Source organism: Stegostoma tigrinum, chromosome 17, assembly GCF_030684315.1.
Source record: "Stegostoma tigrinum isolate sSteTig4 chromosome 17, sSteTig4.hap1, whole genome shotgun sequence".
Lineage (NCBI taxonomy): Eukaryota > Metazoa > Chordata > Chondrichthyes > Orectolobiformes > Stegostomatidae > Stegostoma > Stegostoma tigrinum.
In genome coordinates this window covers 42,210,649-42,228,412 of record NC_081370.1, presented here as the reverse complement: position 1 = coordinate 42,228,412, position 17,764 = coordinate 42,210,649, and the positions used below count along the sequence as shown (strand labels likewise).

At 39.4% G+C, this 17,764-nt stretch overlaps 1 protein-coding gene across 4 annotated transcripts in view; it reads right to left on the bottom strand.

Moving 5' to 3' along the window:
- Positions 1-17,764, bottom strand: part of dnajc24 (DnaJ (Hsp40) homolog, subfamily C, member 24) — a 99,592-nt gene that overhangs the window by 31,830 nt on the left and 49,998 nt on the right. The window lies entirely within an intron of this gene.

Sequence of the window (17,764 nt, the reverse complement as noted above, 5' to 3'; positions counted from 1 at the left end):
TTACTCCAATTAAAACTAACTTTTATGGAACGCTTTTTATCCCCCCCCCATAGCCATCTTGAAACTAATAGAATTATGATCGCTAGACACAAAGTGTTCCCCGACTTCAGTCACCTGCATTGCCTTATTGCTGAAAAGAAAGTATAGTTTTGTTCCTACACCAGTAGGAGCATCCACATGTTGATCAAGAAAATTTCCTTGAACACATTTAACAAATTCTTCACTATCCAAACCTTTAACACTATGGTCGCCACAGTTGATGTTTGGAAAACTAAAAGCTGCATTAATACAACCTTATTATGCTAACATATATCTGAGAGCTCCTTCCATATCTGTTTCTCAATTTCCCTCTTACTATGGGGGGTGGGGGGGGGGGGGGGGACCTGCAGTACAATCCCAACCAAGTGATCTTTCCTTTCTTATTTGTAATTTCTACCCATACATTTTCACTGAACATTTTTTCAGAAATATCTTCTCTAGTCACAGCAGTAATGTATTCCTTAATCAAAAATGACATCCTCCCTCCTTTCTTGCCTCCTGTTCTATCCTTCCCAAAGCATCTGAAACCATTGAGCTGCCAGTCTTGTCTCTCAGCCAAGTTTCTATATTAGCTATCACACCCCGATCTCATGTTCTTATACACGCTCTGAGTTCTTCAGTCTTACCTGCAAGACGCCTTACACTGAAATATATGCAGTTTAGTTCTTCAGAGTTACTACATACTCTGACTATCCCATCTTTCTTTTCTAACTGATATGCTCTCCTCACATTCAGAGCCTTCCCCATCAATTCTTCCATTTACACTGCTACTTAGAATTCCTCCACTCCCCTCTATATCAGTATAAAGTTTCCCTTAATGGAATGGGCAAATCTCCCTGCTAAGATATCAGCCCCTTTTCGGTTTAGGTTAGGCCCATCGCTTTTGAACAGGTCTTTTCTATCCCAAAAGACATTCCAGTTGTCCAAAAACCTGAATCCCTGAACAACAGACCAGCTCTTCAGCCATTGATTTATCTCTTTTAACCTTTTGTTCCTTCCCTTGCTTGTGTCTGCCATTGGAGGTAAACCAGAAATTACTAGTTTCAAGGGTAAGAGATAATGGGAACTGCAGATGCTGGAGAATTTAAGATAACAAAAAGAGTGGGGCTGAATGAACGCAGCAGGCCAAGCAGCATCTTAGGAGCACAAAAGCTGACGTTTCAAGCCTAGACCCTTCAGATCTTCTATGTATCCTCTTAAATTCACTTTGTATTGCTTAATTCTTTTCCCTGGAAATGTCACTCCTAGCAATGTGTACAACAATTTCTGGCTTCTCAATCTCATCTTTAATAATATGCTTGAAACGTTAAGAGACATCCTTAATCCTGGCAGCAGGACAGCAACAAATCATCCTGTATTTACGCTCACTGCCACAGAATCTCCTACCTATGCCCTTGCTAGGACAGTGTCCTATAACAATAATTCTATTAAATCTTGTCAAATACTGCCTAACATAAGAATCATTCTAAGTGTCCAATAACTGACAGGCTCTTCCATTTTCCTCAGAGAGACTATCCTCTTCTACAGTTCCAAAAACTGAATATCTATTTGATACAGGAATAGTAACCAGAGGCTTTTGAACTACCTTCTTACCTTTCCCAACAGTCACCCATCTATCTGACAATTTGTGCAGATAATTTTAAAAAATTTTTTGACACCCAACATTCTTGTCTGTAAATCATTAACGTAAATCATTTTGCTAGAAATGCTAACAAAGTGTACTGCATTTTTACCCATATCACTCCAGGTCAGGCAGTGTGCAGCACACCTACCAGACATACAAAATACTTTGGTCTCCATAGCTTGCTGCATAGGGTGAGTTGCCAGATTGACGGCAACAGATTCTACCTTGGTAAGTAATCAATCCATGATTATTGCTCTTTGTATCCACTGGGACTTCACCCTGTTCCTAAAGACGGACTGCACATATGCATTAGTCCATTTATTTTATAAAATTCTTTCATAATTTTAAAGCTCTGTAACAAGTTATCCTTCAAACTGCAAGTTCAGATGTGGCATATAAATAATTTGTGGTATGAAGAAAATCAAGGATCATTCTTGAAATGGTTATTTTCAAATTTTTAACTACTCAACCCATCCTGATGTGAAATGAAGCTGCCAGCATCACTGGATCACATTTATACAGTGGAGAGGGAAAGAAGTGCAATTGTCACATAATTGTGAAGGGTGATGCTATTTTTTATAAAGAAACCATTAATTAGCTGCAATCTTTGCAAGATTGACCTACTTGTGACTGCCCCCTGTTATGATGTGATGGTTCAAAAAGTAATTTACCAAGAAAATCCTTGTCACATATACACAGAAGACAGTGAAGTACTGAAACTGTTTCCTAACCACAGGAAGCGCCATTTTCAGAAGGTAATATCATATTGCTCAGTAACAGAGACCCAGCTGACTGGATATAGCACAACACCGAAGATAAAAAGCTCATTGAAGCAATTAAAAACATGTAAAATAATTTCATTCTTCAACTTTCAATGTTCTTTAATGTTATAAGTGTAGGCCAAATATACAACAAATGTACATAGTTTCAATTTACACGAATGCTAAAGCAGCCTCAGGTAGGTTCACTCTGCAATATGACTCTGTCTCCACAAGTATGCAATAACCTCAGGATTAGTCATACTGCCTATGTCAATGCAACCTTAAGGATTTTATTGTTTAACAGCACATTTTTGTTTAAAAATAACCAAGTCGACTATAAATACGGAGTTCTAATGATACACAGATTAGAAACAGATAATTAGATATTACAATTCTGACATTAAAAGGTCCAACCACTGCAGTCTTTGATTTTTATTTTTAACAAGTCGCAGATTGCAATAATCTGATTCCATATGATCAATTATTAGGTTGTGGAGTCAAAAGCCTCACGAAACACTTGAAATCTAGACTGACAGCTCTATACGGTGCTGAAGAAGTGCTGTACCTTTGGAGATGCCAGCTTTCATGCAACATATTAAACTGAGGAAGCTTCATTTGCCCTCTCAAGAGGACTTAAAAGAAAAGAATGGGAGCTCTGCTGGATTCGAGGGCAACATACCTTTAAAGAAATATCTCTAAAACAGACTTTCTGGATATTATATCTTGATATCTGACCGACCTTGCAGGCCTGCCGTATTTCTGAATTTTACCATGTTACAACAGTGATTACTTTTCAAAAATATTTAACTGACTGCTAAATATATTGAGATATTCTGGGCAGGCTTGTGAGATATGACATAAATACATGTTCTGTCAGATTCAAATTAAGTCTTCTAAAATTACGGCAGGATAGAACATAGAAGATGCTGTGGCCTTTGCTGTAACCACAATGAAAGTTATGGAAAGATTATGAAATTATCATTGTATGTTATAAGGATGTTGCAGAGAGGATTCTAAACTTAAGAGTCAAAAGGCAAATTGCATTAATGAATAACCTAGTGGAGAAATATTTCCCGATGAAGGACTGTTCATGTACCATGTTCATACTGGACATGAGTAAAGGTTCTGGAAAACTAACTTGCCTGATCATTGTGCCAGTAATTAGCAGGCTGAATCAATATCAGCACAATCAGTACAAACTAGTATTCACAATCTCTTCTGGAAATCTTTCAAGATTAGATCATTATTGCTTTTCAATCTATTTTAATTTTCATTTCATAAATGGTGGAGTGGTGGGTTAAGTATCAGATTATCCTTCTTGGGATTTTGTTGAACTGGAGCAAAAGACAGATTTCATAGGTGTTGTGAAATATTAATGTCAATTTATTTTTATGAAATGATTTTGACAATCAGTTTATTTAAATTGGCCAATTTATTCTAAAGCAGGTCAACAAGTCATTTGAAACAATTAGAATATGATAGGAACATATCAGCATGTAACTGTATTTTATCTCATTAGTTTTAAATTGAACTATTTATACTTAAACAGGTTCAGTGCATATTTATCTCAAAGTAAAGTATTTACTCATTTTTAAGTCGTATGCCAATGTACACGATTTACAAATTATTCTTGCCATAAGCTTAATAAAATAATTTCCTCTAAAAGCAAAGTGTCCTTGCTGCAGCATTGCAACGACGGTTGACATTGCACCCAGAGATTCAGCATTGAGGTGAAGAAGCTTGCTGTAAGTGGAGTGGAAATATGCCATGAGGGATCTGAGGCTGGCACATGCTCAACAACGTCCATGGCTATTGTGATGTTCAAGATGTTAGTGCCTGATTACCAACATGCAAGTCCTCCAGAAAAAGTAGCAAGATGAAGTTGCTAAGTACCTGCACTAGCTGCCTGTTTAAGAATTCTTGGTGTCGTTGATATGATATGATATATGATGATATGATATATGATATGAAGCTGCACATTCAGGTCAGAGATCTGGAATTAATAAGGTCATTAACAAGAAATAATCCGTTTTAATTGGCAACTCACTACCACCTAATGAGACACCTCGACACCTGGAACTTGGAAGATGCAGCAAGTTCTTCTCAACATTGCTGAACATCCTGCACAGTTCTCCCACATTTCTTGCCATAGTCCACATCATTCAGGTTGCTATAATATTCTGCTAAGTGTTTACTTGGCTGATTCAAACAAGTTTCTGGTGAAATTATTCATTCAGGATATTGATGTTGAGATTCACTCATGGTAAAGCCATCAAATGTCTGGAGGAGAAAGTTAGATTCTCCCTTGCTGGAGATAGTCATTGCCCAGAATGTGTGTGGCACAAATGTCACTTGCCATCTGTCAACTCAAAACTGTCTAGTTACAATTGCATTAGGCACAGACTGCTTCAATAACTGAGTTGTTTATGACATTGAATTCTGCGATCATTGGGGAATAAGCTTACTGCTGATCTTACAATAACATCATTGATCATGATGGTGAATAAGGAGGAACCTGGGACATAACCATGTGGAACACCTATAGTTTCTGCAGGTGGTGGATGGCTAAAATGGCTAGGTGAAAATTGTTGTTTCTAAGCTGGAAGAGTTAGAGGATGGTGACCATACCATCTGCTACAAAAATGCTGAGAAAGATGCTGAGAGATTGTGCACCACAGTCACATATGATGTTGTTTGTGACTTTGAATAGCATTACCAAAAAAGGCAAGATATGGTGTTGCATGAAAGATGGCCATGAATTTAGGATGTAATACACATTCAAGGGCTTGGAAGAGAAAAAAGATGGTTGGAGATATTTAAGTCTGCAAGGACAGAAGTGGAGAAAGGAGCAATTACAGTAATTTTAAAAAGGAAAAAAAGCCTGGCAATGAGGGAATTGCTTACAAAATCAATTGGCTTTGTGATTTAGGTAGTTAGCAGATTAGTGGGATTGGGGCCAAGGAAGTAGAAGCACTTGGAGAGAACACAAAGTCAGACGGGACAGAAACTGAACACATATGTTATGGTAAATTATGATGTCATATGAAACTTTAGAAGAATTTATTTAGAAATGTTATCCATAATTGAAATTTCAGCTAGAAAATATGTCAAAACAGTAATATTTGAGCAGAAATTCACATTACAAATAATTTCCATTTTCGTAAATTTTTAAAATGCAAAAATGTAATCAAAACTGATAATTAAGACTAACGCACACACTATAAAGTAAGTATCTCTAAATTTTTATGCTGCAAATCACTTAGCTGCATAAATTGGAACCTCATAGACGAAAGATAAACTTTACTTGAAAGTCGCCATTAACTCTGCATTGCTCAATACGGTGGTTGAACAGATGGAATTCTCTGATTTAGCCTTTATCTGTCAGTGAAGCAACAGCACTATCCACAATTTCAGGCCCACAAAATAAAAACTGGAGAAGCAATCCAAGAAGAACCCACTAGAATTTAATGGCTTAATGACAGTGAAGTTGCAGGTTGGTCACTCCATCTCAAAAAGTATAAACAACGAGCTCTAAATAAACAGCAATTCACCAACTCTAAGCCAATATCCTTGGCTTAACCCATTGCAAATTTCAGCTGATTGTATCTCTGTGTTGAACCAAGAAAGATTTTTCAAAACTGAACTTAAATAAAAGCAAGCTGGTGACCTGTTACCAAGATTGAATAATTCCTTTTCATAAGTTACACCAAGCCAACAGAGTGACCATGTCGGTTCTTTTCAACATGACTGATCTTCGGACCTTAGGTGATTTTCTTTGCCATAGGCATCGAAGTAGAAAGATATGACTTTACTATTCTTTTGAAGTTCACCAAAAGCCATGAGCTAAACTTCATCAAGAATTGGCTAAGCATCAATTTCAGTGAACTTGATGCAAGATTTCATTTTGACAGCTCTACTAGATCATCACCACAACTCATCTTACTATACACATTATGCCTCTATGGCACCACTCTCATACTTTCAAGCACTCACCAACAGTGGAATTGCTTTTTACTGCTGTGACCTCCCAGGATTCGCACTGCCAGCACCATATGTTAAGCCCGGTCACGTACCAAGTCAAGTGCTGCCAACCAGAAGCTGCACTTCACAGTGCACAGTGGGAGGGGAATGACAAATAAATGATTTCAAGGGCACTTGGACCAGGTGACACTTCAAGCAAATACAAGCTCCCAATTGTAAATTAATTCCTATCATATCATCACCCAATTGACTGCCATTATAACTGCAGGTACGAGAATAAAGTTACATTGGATACCCACACACAAATGCCATACCATCTTGAAGGTCTGTCTCTGTACTTGTTTGTTAATGCCCAGCATTGCAAGAGCATCTTCTCATTGACCAATATGGGCACATCACATGCTTGAAAGCCTTCAAATGACTGAAAACATTAACTTATAATGAACAGTAGCAGAATTGAAAAACAAAGAAATACATTTTCTTTTGGGAATGAACAAGCATTGCTTGCTTTTCAAGCAACAAGAAGTTTAGTCAATGAATGATCACTGCAGATTAGCTCTGTTGGATAGGGCAGGGGTGTCAATTACAGGCAGTATAGGAGTCCCTTGAGTGCGAAATCAGTAGGGCAAAAAGGGGTTATGAGATAGCTTTGGCAGATATGGTTAAGCAAAATACAAAAAAATTCTACAATTAATAAAGGGCAAAAGGGTAACTAGGGAGAGAATAGGGTGCCTTAAGTCCAATGAGACCTTCTACGTCTGAAGCCTCAGGAGATGAATGAGAGCTTGAATGATTACTTCATGTCAGTATTTACTGCGAAGAAAGACATGGAAGCTAGGGAACTCAGGGAAATAAATGGTGATATCTTGAAAAGAGTCCACATGACAGAAGAAGTTAGGTGCTGGAGGTCTTAAAAGAAAAAGGTAGATAAATCCCTGGGACCTAATCAAGCGTATCCCATGGCATTGTGGGAAGCTAGGGAAGAAATTGCATAGTCCCTCACAGAGCCATCTGTTTCATTAGTAGCCATGAGTGAGGTTCTAGAAGACTGGGGACATGGCTAATGTGCCATTATTTATGAAAAGCTGCAAGGAAAAGCCAGGGAACAACAGACCAGTGAGCCAGACGTCAAATGATGGGTAAGTTGTTGGAAGGAATTCCAAGAGACAGGGTCTACACGAATTTGGAAAGACAGGGACTGATTATGGATAGACAGCATGGCTTTGTGCATGGAAATCATGTCTCACAAACTTGACTGGATTTTCGTTTGAAGAGGTGGCCAAGAAAGTAGATGAAGCCACAGCAGTGTCTACATGGACAATGTAAGGTCTTCAACAAGATTGCACATGGTAGATTAGTTAGTAAGGTTAGAGTCTATGAGATTCAGGATACAAAATTGGCTTGATGGTAGGAAACAGAGCCTGGTGGTACAAGGTTGTTGTTCAGTCTGAAGGCCTTTGACCGGCAGTATACTTCAAGGATCAGTGCTGGGTCCACTATTGTTCACAACGTATATCAACTATTCGGATGAGAATATATGAGACATGATAAGTAAGTCTGCAGATGATACCAGAATTGGTGGCACAGTTTTCAGTGAGAAAGGTAATCTACGAATAAATCGGGGCTTTGATTAACTGGGCCAGTGGAAAAAGGAATGGCAGATGCAGTTTAATTTAGACAAATGCGAGTTGTTGCATTTTGGTAAGAGAAACCATGGCAGGACTTACACAGTTTGGTAGGGTCCTGGGAAATGTTGTCAAGAGAGCACTAGGGTGCAGGTACATCATTCCCTGAAAGTGGCATCACAGGCAGACAGGATGGTAAAGAAGGTATTTGGGATGCTTGCCTTCAGCTCTTAGAGCTTTGACTACAAGAGTTGGGATTTGATTTTACAATTGAAAAGAAATTGGTAAGGACATATTTGGATACGCCCCGGGGGAGGTGATGGCCAAGTGGTATTATCGCTCTGCTATTAATCCAGAGACCCAGATAATGTTCTGGGGACCTGGGTTTGAATCCTGCCATGACAGATGATGGAATTTGAATTCAATAAATATCTGGAATTAAGAGTCTAACAATGACTGTAAATCCATTGTCGATTATTGGAAAAACCCATCTGCTTCATTAATGTTCTTTAGGGAAGGAAACCGCCATCCTTATACCTGGTCTGGCCTACACAGGACTCCAGATCCACAGCAATGTGGTTGACTTGTAATTGCCGTCTGGGTAATTAGGGATGGGCAATAAATGCTGCCTAGCCAGCAATACTCTCATCCCGTGATGAATAAAAAAATTCTGGTTCGCCCTGCTATAAAAAAGATCTTTTAAACTGGAAAGGGTGCAAAAAAGATATACAGGAATGTTACAGAGGCTGGAGGGTTCGTTATAAGGAGTGGCTGAGTAGGCTAGGACTTTCTTCCCTGGAGCAAAGTGAGCTGAGAGAGACATTATAGAGGTTATAAAATCATGAGGTGCATTGATAAGGTGAATAGCCAAGGTCTTTTTCCCAGGTTAGGGAAGTCCAAAACGAGAGGGCATAGGTTTAAAGTTGAGAGGGGAAAAATTAAAGAGGTACCTGAGGGGCAACATTTTCCTCACAGAGGGTGGTATATATCAGGAATGAACTGCCAGAGGAAGTGGTAGAGATAAGAACAATTACAACATTTAAAAGATATTTGATGGAACATGAATATAAAAAATTGAGAGGGATATGGGCCAAATGCTTGCAAATGGATCCAGTTGAGTTTCGGCGACCTGATCAGAATCGACAACGCAATGTGTGTACAGTCAGTAGCAAGCTAGCCCTGAGGGAAGCCAGTTCTGTTGGCAAAGCCTACAGCCCAGACTGATGCACTGGCCTTGTCATAATGAAACTAGATGGTACAGTGCAATCTGGCATGAAGTGTATCAACAACAGTATTGATATATTTGCGGGTCGGGAACTGAGAGATCCCAGAGAAGACCTGAGTGGATCCTTGGAAGCAACCAGTTACATAAACCTTAGCACATCTGTCACTTATGGCCACTGGGCTAGAACAGCTTCAGATTGCAGGTTCTGCTTTAGTAGTTGGCAGAGTACTGTGACTGTATCTTCGGATATCCTCATTCTGTGATGGCAATGGGCTTCGTTTATCTGGAGGAAATGGTATCAAGGATGATAGGTTATGGGTTTCCCATACATCCTCCGATTTGAAAGAATCTTCTGCACAACTTCTTCATGTGGAGTGTGCTCAACAGCTGCTGGAAGCCGCTGCTGGTCCTGGACTTGCTGGCGTATCTGTTCCTCTTTCAATTCTCTGCACATTCATACAACTGCAGCAACAGCAATAATTACCCTACTGAATAGGAAATATAAAAAAACAGAATAAGTTCTGAGTAATGTAAGGAGTCAGGAATCAATATACAAAAGATGGTTCAACATGGTCCCCGACACAGTGAGTTATGCAGGACTCCAGCAAGGAGGGCCATGGAATGCCAAATGGACTTCTGACCAAGAGGACCATATTCTTAAAAATGCAGCACAAGCCATATTGCACAATTATTGTTGGTGATTATATGAATGTTCAGATTACTGAAACTTTGTTTCCACTACCTATCCACAACCCACACACAATCCAAGAAAGACAGTATTTTATGCAAGCTTTTTGGCAAATACTTATAGTTCATGATGAAAATCAGCTTCATACCTTTGCAAAGGCTACCTTGGACTATCTTCGTGAAATGTGGCCCACAGGTGATACTTTTAAGGTCAGCTAGGATTATTTCTGCTTCAGACACATGATTGTGATCAATTTTGACACGATCAAGATGGCTTATGACCGGAATTTGCATCCCACACAGTCAGATACTGCATGCATTTTACATGCAAAGAACTAGATAGCCTCAACATGTATTGTGTAAGCGCCCAAGTAATGCAATTGTCCCTTGCCTCACATTGTTCATAAGTGCAGCTGCATGATCAAATAGAAAAAAAACTGTTTACTCAGGGTGTGGTTGCAGCCATTTTCCATTTTCACTGCGCATTCCTGATTCAGATGAGGGTGATACCTAATGGAGTTTGCCCTTGGTACAGTGAACTGCAGGCTCAGCCTGTTAATCAAGTGGAACCCCAAACCTCCAAGGTCCTTTCTTCCCCGCTGCACTCCCTGTCAACAGCATCAATACTGTACTTCCACACATTCCCACCAGCTCTTTCATTTGTATCTTCACCTTCCAAATGACACATGAAACAGTGTCCTACAGCTTAGCCACATCAACTAATGTATGTCAAAGCCAGGTTGATTATGACCAGTGGCTCTTGTGTTTGGGGTAAAACCATGTCTCCAATGCACGATTGTCTCTCACATATTTTAAACAGCTTAAAAATAAGGGGTAGGCCACTTAGAACAAAGTTGAGGAAAAACTTCTTCACCCAGAGAGTGGTGGATATATGGAATGCTCTGCTCCAGAAGGTAGTGGAGGCCAATTCTCTGGATACTTTCAAGGAAGAGATGGATAGAGCTCTTACAGATAGTGGAATCAAGGGTTATGGGGATAAGGCAGGAACAGGATACTGATTGTGGATTATCAGCCATGATCATAATGAATGGTGGTGCTGGCTCGAAGGGCCGAATGGCCTACACCTATACCTGCACCTATTGTCTATATTTGTTGAGCTCTCGCATCACAATTATTGTCCCCTCTGCATTCCAACACATAGCCTCCGACACTCCAGGACAAAAGTCATTTGTGGAGATTGGAGGCAGAGTTATAGAGGTTTACAAAATCATGAAGGGCATGGATACAATGAATAGCCAAGATCATTTTCTGAGCGTGGAGGAGTCCAAAACTAGAAGGCATACGTTTATGGTGAGAGGGGAAAGATTTAAAAAGGACCTGAGGGGTAACTTATTCATGTAAAGGGTGGTGTGTGTCTGGAACGAGCTGCCAAAGGAAGTGGTGGAGAGGGGGTACAATTACAATATTTAAAAGGCATCTGGATAGGTATGTGAATAAGAAGGGTTTAAAGGAATATGGGCCAAGTGCTGGCAAATAGGACCAGGCAGATTGGATGTATAATTGGCGCAGATGAGTTGAACCAAAGGGTCTGTTCCTGTGTTGTATGAGTCTGTGACCTCCACAACTGCCCTACCACAGATATGGCCCCAGAAAATGCCCTTTGACTTTCATTCCCTCACTGATGTGGATGGACAGCCCTGAATGGTGAGTGACAGGACCTTCTCTGATCTCTGCAAATCCCAAATTGACTTACCACAAAACCTCAGAATGGTTGAGCCTGACCTGCAGGACTGGCTGTGTTCTGCATCAATGTTGTGGGTTTTAATTAAGGGATTTAAAGATTATTTCTGTAGCCACAGTTGATTTCTTTCCTTAAAATAGTCACACAATGGAAGAGAGAGTGCGCGAGTTTGCAAGAAAGAGAGCTAAAGAGACAGCGCAAGAGAGCGACAGGGAGAGGGAGAGAGCAAGAGCGACAGCGCAAGAGAGCGACAAGGAGAGGGCACATTCACGAGTGGGAGGGGGAGAGCGAGAGAGAGCACAAGAGCGCATATGTAAGTGTGAGACGAAGAGAAATTTCCAGAGGCTAATGGGAAGTTATTTACATTGTTTTCTTGTAAAAACCTCACAAAGTAAACAGTTCTGCATTAAGTTTTTACTTAGGTCATGGATTCTTTTTCCTTTTGATCAGGGAAACAACTATTTCATGGAATAGAACTGTTTTTGGTCTCATTGTGGCACTTAGCAGATGTCTTGACTGAAGCTAGGTGTAGAACATAGAACATAGAACAGTACAGCACAGAACAGGCCCTTCAGCCCACAATGTTGTGCCGACCATTGATCCTCATGTATGCACCCTCAAATTTCTGTGACCATATGCATGTCTAGTAGTCTCTTAAATGACCCCACTGACCTTGCTTCCACAACTGCTGCTGGCAACGCATTCCATGCTCTCATAACTCTCTGCGTAAAGAACCTGCCTCTGACATCCGCTCTATACTTTCCTCCAACCAGCTTAAAACTATGACCCCTTGTGTTAGCCATTTCTGCCCTGGGAAATAGTCTCTGGCTATCAACTCTATCTATGCCTCTCATTATCTTGTGTACCTCAATTAGGTCCCCACTCCTCCTCCTTTTCTCCAATGGAAAAAGTCCAAGCTCAGTCAACCTCTCTTCATAAGAAAAGCCCTCCAGTCCAGGCAGCATCGTGGTAAACCTCCTCTGAACCCTCTCCAAAGCATCCATATCTTTCCGATAATAGGGTGACCAGAACTGGACGCAGTATTCGAAGTGCGGTCTAACCAAAGTTTTATGGAGCTGCAACAAGATCTCACGACTCTTAAACTCAATCCCAATGTAGGTTAGGACTGTTAAAAAGTTAACTCAGTGTGAAAATTTTACTTTAAAAGTTCCAGACCAGTAGCGATTGGTTAAAATTCTTTGAGGTTATGCAAAGCCGAGAAAGTCTAAGCTCAGTTATATAATAAATCAAGGAAGCAGACAACACAATCAAAGAACCAAAGCCATAGTTAAGTCAACCCCTAAGGGGGACAGAAAAGGGAATTCTCTATGGTTTTTGAGTACAGCAATGGGATGTTGTTGGAGTTAATGAGTTTGTATTTTTATCACATATTTCAAAATCTTTAACCAGATATTTGTAAAAACATTGGCTTATTCTATTTTACTTTCATTTCTTTTGCAGTTTTTTTAATTGTTAAGGTCAATAATGCACACTGTGTGTGTGTGGTTCAGTGATTTGCCACTTCATTAAAATCAAAAATAAAACAATATTTGATCTATCAAGCCAGATCTTAGTTTGGGATCTGACTTGTGCAATAATACCATCAGTTGGGATCATAGCAACACAAAACATTATATATTCTATTATTTGTACTGTTGTTTTCTCTTTGCACATTTATATAAATCATCTCTTGAAATATCCTTGAAGCATGAAAACACTTTGGATATTTGAATCAATTTGATGGATTGATGGTGAAAATCTAAAATAAAAATTTGCTTTCTTCACTGAATTATTTTGAAAGCTGTCCAAATAAAGATAGGACTAAACAACTACATTCTCACGCAACAGCCGATGAAAGCTGTTGAGAGAGTCTAGAAGTAGCCAAAAAGGACAAGCTTCTGTGACCTCCTGTCCGGCTGGCTTTGATCTGACGAAGAGAGGTGGAGCAACTGTGCAGCTCCATTGTCTCAACTGTCAGATCAGAGAAAACACTTTAAGGCTCATCATTAAGGTTTATGGGGCTGCAATTGAACAGGATTAAAAGCAAAATCTATTGAGATCCTTTTAGACTGAGAATAACATTAAATAACTATTAGAGGCTTGGCTCAATAATACTTTACCCTGGCTCTTGCTGGGGCATTCACAATTCCAAGAATGCACATGTTCTTCCCCAGCTGTGCTACTTATTGAAGTTTACCTATAAGCTACATGTTGAAATTATCATCAAGCTTTAATGCTCTGACTTTTTAAGAGCATACAATAATGAATTGTCAATACATTGAAAGAGCTTGTAAACATGTTTAGAGTTTTAGAAAATAGTTTCCTTAAAACATAAACACTGGTTTCAACCTCCCTCCCTGGCAAGGGTATATACATATATTGTGCCCAACTGTGAAAATACACTGGAAGAAATTCTTCCAAGAACCAGCCAGACATTAAATGCTATGGCTAAATGATAGGAATGAGAAAAGACCTTCCCAAATCGAAGATATTTATCTTGAAAAGTATGACTGACAGATAAACTTTGTAAGCGTCAGAGGCTGATATTTGACAAAGAGATATTTCTTATATGATTGAAGGAGAACCTTGAGACAAACACATGCACTTATCCACTGCTGTCAGTATGGTGGTTCCAACAGACATAAGACTTGCAATAAGCACAAGTTTGGGGAAGGGGTTGGGGGTGACTAGTAGTGGTGGGGTGATGCTGGTGGAGGTATCAAGATGGTTTAAAAAGTGAAAGCATTAAAATACATTCTCTCAAACTGAAGCTCAGTTTTTTTATTATTTAGTTAAAATGGTCATAAAATAAAAAATGGATATATCATTCCCAGTAATCCCAACACTTGGTCTACAGCCTACATTTGCATTCAGTAATTTTACAATGTGAAAATTAGACACTAGTACACACTATGTCCCGTCAGATATTCTTTTACAAACAGATGGTAAGTATCTTTAAATCTGTCTGCAAAGTACAAATTACAATGCCATGGAGAAGATCTTTTTCTAGTACTACTAGATATTCCTTCCCAGTTTATATTATGATCTGAATGAATCAACAATAGTGAATAGCTTCATAGGATCTCAGAAACAGTACATCACTGGCATATGCAGATAGTTTGGAAGACATTCTTAATTCACAAACAATGACAGATGAGGGGAAGGATCAAATAGCAGTCATCAGTTTAAATGCCAAAATAAACAGGGGTGGACAATATTGTATCAATGATAATGGGAACTGCAGATGCTGGAGAATCCAAGATAACAAAGTGTGAAGCTGGATGAACACAGCAGGCCAAGCAGCATGTCAGGAGCACAAAAGCTGACGTTTCGGGCCTAGACCCTCTCTGATGAAGGGTCTAGGCCCAAAACGTCAGCTTTTGTGCTCCTGAGATGCTGCTTGGCCTGCTGTGGACAATACCTTTGACTAGGTCTTCTTTCTTACAGCACAGTAAGCAACACAACTACATCAGGACATTGTGCTACCAGCTTCACATATTATTCCCCAACAAAAAAAGTGAGACAGTCCCCCTCACACCAAGCAAAATGCAAGGCAACTTCAATTGCTTTCTCTCAGCAATTGCTTTTTGCCAAGATGCAGCTACTGAAGAAACACTTACCACCTTTTTTGAAAGGCTGCACATTGATTAAAATCAAGAAACCAGCAATATTCCCACTGTTTTTGTCACTGTAACTAAAATGTTAATAGTAAATGACCATGCCCCTATTTCAGAAGTGCAGAGAGCAACTTCTGACATTGCTTCTGTCACGCCACAATAATATCACATGTACCTCCCAACTTTACAACTTCCCAGACACTGACAAGCAAGCTACAATTGTCAAATATTCTGGTCAGATGCATTGATATGTTCCCACTCATCTTTACTCCAATGGACTCAAATTCTATGTATTTTAAGACAGTCTCTCAACAGACTATTGCACAAAACAATGACTGATATGGCTTATCAGAAAATCCATGGACAGATACAACTTGTTTATATACAGGCAAATTTAAAGCACAATTCCTTGAAACATTGTAAACTGGCGTAAGGAATACAATAAGAGTTTTAAAAAGAGGTTATACTTTTTCAAAATAAAATCACAAGATGACAACAAGTTATCAAAAAGGAGGTTGAAGGCTATGCAGGTTACTTTAAATGAATTCAACTGTTTATACTATCACCAGCTGTACAGAACTTCTAAAGTTCAAGTATCAATTATTTTTATTCTTCAGTCATATCATAGGTCATATCATTAATGGCAGAGATGATTTGGTAACATTAGTACTGGTAATTTGAAGAGATGGCTGGTTCATAAAGGTGTCAGTTAAAATAAAGTTTGCTGTGTTTCATTTGATGTAGAAATTGTACACTTACAAGAGTGATTTAGCAATATGATTGCAAGAAAGGATCAGAGTGACCTTCCTTTAACTTGGGAAGTTCTCAACTTGATCAAGCAAATGTCAAAAGGATGTTGTTTTATTCGATGTAATCCAAACTTTGGGATGAGAAAATAGCTAATAGAACCTGAACATGTACATTAATAACATCCAAAATTTCTAGAGAAAAAGCAATTCAATGCTCTGGTACTTGTAGACTTGTTTTAAAAAACATATTAATACAATACTTCACTTTTAACTAGAGCAGAGATGTCCAAAAAAACGCAAAATGCGTACTTATTGTAAGACTGGAGTCAAGACTGATTAAAAAACAATACTCTGGAAATAACTAAAATAGAATGTTGAAATCAGGTGCACTGGTAGAATAGAATCAGAGATAATGGGAACTGCAGATGCTGGAGATTCCAAGATAACAAAATGTGAGGCTGGATGAACACAGCAGGCCAAGCAGCATCTCAGGAGCACAAAAGCTGACGTTTCGGGCCTAGACCCTTCATCAGAGAGGGGGATGAGGGGAGGGAACTGGAATAAATAGGGAGAGAGGGGGAGGCGGACCGAAGATGGAGAGTAAAGAAGATAGGTGGAGAGGGTGTAGGTGGGGAGATAGGGAGGGGATAGGTCAGTCCAGGGAAGACGGACAGGTCAAGGAGGTGGGATGAGGTTAGTAGGTAGGCTCTACTAACCTCATCCCACCTCCTTGACCTGTCCGTCTTCCCTGGACTGACCTATCCCCTCCCTATCTCCCCACCTACACCCTCTCCACCTATCTTCTTTACTCTCCATCTTCGGTCCGCCTCCCCCTCTCTCCCTATTTATTCCAGTTCCCTCCCCTCATCCCCCTCTCTGATGAAGGGTCTAGGCCCGAAACGTCAGCTTTTGTGCTCCTGAGATGCTGCTTGGCCTGCTGTGTTCATCCAGCCTCACATTTTGTTACACTGGTAGAATAGAACTGAGTTTCCTTTGGGATGTGCAGGGGTTTGGTTGGGGTGGGGGAGAAACATGCCTAAGCAAACAAAACTTAAAATGATAACATGACAGTAGAGGCCTAAAAAATCATTGCGATAGGGAAATATTTCTCACAATGCCTTCACAGAATAACCGAGTCACTAACTAGATGCAGATGTGGCGTGTCTTCATCAGACACATTGAAAAGTGATGGTGTCTACATATCAATTTTGGTCAAGAGTATGTTGCATTGAATGACTGTTTTCCCCACAAGCATTACACAACTATTGACTTTTTATCTTCCCTTCCCCCATTAGCTGTGTAGATTAGAAATACATTTATTGAAGCTATAATGGAAGTCTGAGGGTATCCTGTCCTGGGGCCAGAAGAGAAGACAAGCTATCACATCATGTAATGGCAACCCATCTGTGACAGACCTGACCTACATTTTTCCTCCTTTTGCTCACAACTATCTGCCTGTACTTTAAGATGATGTTTTATTATAAGCAGAAAGGAAGTGCATATCACGTATGACTAGTTTTGTTTTTAGTGAATCTAGATTTAGTCTTCTCATAGCACCATTGAGTACTAATCATCCAGCAGATAACATAAATAATTACGAAATAATTTTGTTATTTCATTTAGAATTCTCAATACAATAGTATTATTCAAAACTATTATTCAAAGATCATGTTGAATCCATTTCATTAAGAAAGATACATAAAAATGCAGCAAGGATCTAGGTGTTTGCAAATTAGGTTATGGACTGAATTTAT